General features: G+C 35.4%; 1 non-coding gene across 1 annotated transcript; it reads left to right on the forward strand.

Annotated features, from left to right (window-relative positions):
• Positions 1-2,470: 2,470 nt before the first annotated feature.
• On the forward strand, positions 2,471-2,577 carry LOC130876678 (U6 spliceosomal RNA). Its single transcript, XR_009057330.1, has one exon. It is a non-coding gene; the product is annotated as a U6 spliceosomal RNA (small nuclear RNA).
• Positions 2,578-4,175: the final 1,598 nt, after the last annotated feature.

Here is a 4,175-nt window from a genome sequence, read left to right on the forward strand (position 1 = left end):
CCTAAATTCATATATTTTACATGGCATTCTTATCCAAATACATATTACTTTATTGTTTATCTGTCCCTCCTAATTTTGGCACTTTTTATTTCATCTTACTTGCCACCCTACCACCTCCCTGATCCTATCATGATGTTCTACTAGTCCATGCCATTTCTTGGTTTTTTAATGCATTCTTCTTTCATTCTTTGCTTCTTTGTCTCTTATTTATTTATTCATTTTTTCTTCATTCAGACTTTTTGTTGTAAATGTCCCACTTTACGAGAGCTGAAGATTAAGTTAATATATACATTATATGTCAGAAACTATTTTTAAAAGCTGACACCCTGCAGTACTCTCTAAATATGTTGAACACTGAGAGACCTTCAGCACTGCTTCATACAATCGGCCACCTATTAATGTACTTCTTTATCAATTTTACTATATACATGTACATATGCATACACACATATATAAACATACATTTGAATTTTTTTATATATGAGTGTGTGTGTGTGTGTGTGTGTGTGCGTGGTTTCTGATCATTGGGGTGGTATGTCTTTACCAGAGGAGTGTTTTTTTTGGGGGGGGGGAATATTTTTGTACTCTCTGTAAACCCAACAATGTTCTACTGACTGATGCTGTGAGAAGCACTTATGGCTAGAATTAGCAAAAGGAGTGGCTTTCTATGGTAGCCAGTCAAGGGGTAGTATGTTTTGCAGCATTGATCCAATTGATTGAAAATCGACAAAAGGAGCTTCACTTTGTTGTTAAAATGCTTTCCTAAAAGAGATTTTTAAAATTTATATACTCAGCACTATTCTTATCCCCCTTAAAGGGTTTGAATTCAATTTAAATTTCATTCTCTGGGAGAAGATAGGGGTGCTTTCTGTTCTTGAAGTCTAAGTTTACTTAAAATCTACTTACCAAAGTGAACAGTGGAGTTTCCAGTGTATGTATGAAGAACTCTAGAATTCTTGACCATGAATTTTCCATTTACTTTTGTGGACAGTTTTAACAGAAAGATAAAACTATAGCCATCCAGGCATTTATATATGACTATTGGGCAAGGAACAAACTTGCCTGAGCTCCCATACTTGCTTCTCCCAATAGAACATGGATATTCTACCTACATATAGCAACATACGGTATCCCTGGGTCTTTCTGGACTCTCTAAATCCTCCCCTTGATTATTGTTGTGGTCTCAACAGGTCCTTGTTATTTTGGTCTTTAACATTGAAGTTGAGGGCACACTGTTCTTTTGTTCAAAGTGAGAATTGTTTATTTTTTGAAGTTATTATGTGATTATGTTTTTTCTCCCAATTTTGTGGATATAAATCTTCCAGAAGTTCTCCTCATCTCTTCCTTTGTTGACTGAACTCGGGAGCTCTCATGGTTTCCTGGAGAAGTTTTCTGTGAAGAGAGAGAGATAAAGAGAAAAAAGAAGAAAAAATGTATCATTAACAATAAAAGAAATAGGTTTTCACAAAACATGGATTTATGTGGTTACATGACATAAAATACAATGTCATCTTTACACCCTAAAAAAGAAAATAGACATTATTATATAATACATCTTTCAAAGGTGTCTTACAATTCTTTTCTTTGAAATTAAGAACAATAATTTGTTAAATTTTTGCATTAGTGAGGCCTAATGGATTTTTCCCATAGATTATGCACATTTCTCAAGTACTAAGCTTTTACTTATTGATCTTTATTTCTCAAAAGACAGGAATCTTGCCCTTCTTCTTTATATTAATCCCTAGCTTGTCTGAGATATAATAAATACATACTGCTACATTTTCTCAACTAGACAGAAAATATGTTGCAACATTACAGAAGATACCTAGGTGGTTACATGGATTCTGTTCCTTCAAAGAGCAAGCTGTTTACCTCGGGGAACTGAAATATCATTATAAAATTTATATCATTAGGAACACTAAGAGAGACAAAATACCCTGACTGAAAGAAAAGTACAAGTAATGTGTAACTCACTATGGGAAGGTTCATGGTTGTCCTCTAGGAAGCCCAAGAGTAGAACAGAATCTGGGCAGAGTACAGAAAACCCAGCCAGAATCCTCAGTTATTCTACGTGGTACTCCCATAGATGTCCACAAGTAACTGTACTCCTTCATAAAAAAGCATTCTCAAAAAAACAGTGTGCTAAAAATTATTGAAAAAAATTCTTAAACATGGTAAAATGTTTATTGCATTGAGACTAGCAAGGTTTATGGAATATTAGCAAACTCATAGTAAATAAAGCACTAGTTCATTTATCAGTTCCAATATTAATTTAACAAGGTGTTGAGCTTTGGCTGAAAACAGCAATTAAGTAATTTCCCTTGATACCTAAGCCTAACTTCATTGAAACCTAGGAGGAATTGAGAGTTATATTTTTCTTCTTCCCCAACCTTGTTTATAAGACATAAATTTACACCTGTTTTGCACTTTTTAAGGAACAGAAAAGATAAAAGCTATCAGTGACACCTTTATGCTCATCTCAGCAGCACATATACTAAAACTGGAATAATACTGAGAAGATTACCATGGTCCCTCCATAAGAATGACATACAAATTAATGAAGCATTTCATATTTATCAAAAAAAAAACCCTCTCAGCATCATTTGGAATGAATTATAAAAAGTGTTTGAAGATACCGTAGAGATCAGATTTGTCCTCAAGATGGGAAGAGTGAGGGATTGCTCATACTGAATTTAAGACAGAGCTGATGTAAAGGAAAATTATGAAGAAAAGTAGGGGGCAGGAATTGATAGGCAATACGTTTCACTTTACAACCCTGTAGAGAAAGGACGAAGCCTTCTACTGCCATACCATTCTGAACATGCCCTATATAGTCTAATCTTGGAAGCTCAGCAGGGTCAGGCCTGGTTAGTACTTGGATGGAAGAAAGGACAAAAGCAAGAGAGAGCTGGAAAGAGTAGCACTTGGAGTGGTGAATCAGAAACTTTGTTTGATGTAATCTTTTCGACGGTGCAACAGAAGAAACTCTTCATGAAGTATCTGAGAAAGCAACTTTTATCAAAGTGCCCATAATCCAAAGAGCAAATTTAAAGGGAATGCATTTGAATCTGCTTCATTTGAAGATGCTAAAGAATCTTGAAACTTCTGGAACAAATTGGAAATCAAGGGCAGAAGAATCAGGTTGGAGTTACAAAGAACCAGGGCATTGCCTATTGCAAGAAGTCAGCCATCCAAAACCTCTGTTTGTCAAAGGTCTGTCAGAGGATGCCACTGAAAAGACCTTTAAAGAATCATTTAAGGGTTCTGTTCAAACAAGAATAGTCACTGATTGGGAAACTGGTTCATCCAAAGAGTTTGACTTTGTAGGGTTCAATATCGAGGAAGACACAAAAGCTGCCAAGGAGGCCACAGAAGATGGAGAAAGTGATGGAAACAAACATGGGACTGGGCCAAACCTAAAGGTGAAGGTTACTTTGGTTTTCTAGGTGGAGGCAGAGGAGGTTTTGGAGGCTGAGGAAGGGGGTCTAGAAGGAATAGGAAAGTTTGCTGGAAGAAGCCACAGAATTTGGAAGTCTAGGAGTATTCACAGGTGGTAAAGGAGAACAAAGAGACTTCAAGTCACTTCATCAAGAAGATGAAATTTGAACAGTTTCTTCAACCCCACTTGTTTCCTCTTTGTTTGAAAGAAAGGACTCTGGGGTTTGTTTTTCTTTGTTACTTGTTCTGTGACAGAGCCCTGTGAGGACATTCCAATACAGTATATAGCCATGTGGTCTACGTGAAATCCATATAGATAACATTTCAAGTGAGATATCCTTTTAGATTTGACCAGCTATTCATATAAACTTTTTAAAAATAAGTGATAGAGCTAACCCTTACCTGTACATTTTGAGTTTATGTTGTTTCATCCCATTACGAAAACATTTCTTCCTACAAATATTTTTTTTCTGTTTTCATTGGGAGCTATAAAGAAATATTTTATTGTGTGCTTTTTTTTGATTCAGTGACTTTAGGGCAAATTAAAAATCCTATCCATTTAAAATAAAGAATGATACTCTTACATGTTCATCAATCTCTTTGATACACTTTGAAGATAGCAAATGACAAATGGCCCCAATCTCTGTTCTGGGTTAAGTTCCTTTGGGATGTGAAGAAAAAAACATGCTGTTTTTATCATTATGTTATTTACCCAATCAGTCATCTGGTAACTTGAC

Source organism: Chionomys nivalis, chromosome 6, assembly GCF_950005125.1.
Source record: "Chionomys nivalis chromosome 6, mChiNiv1.1, whole genome shotgun sequence".
Lineage (NCBI taxonomy): Eukaryota > Metazoa > Chordata > Mammalia > Rodentia > Cricetidae > Chionomys > Chionomys nivalis.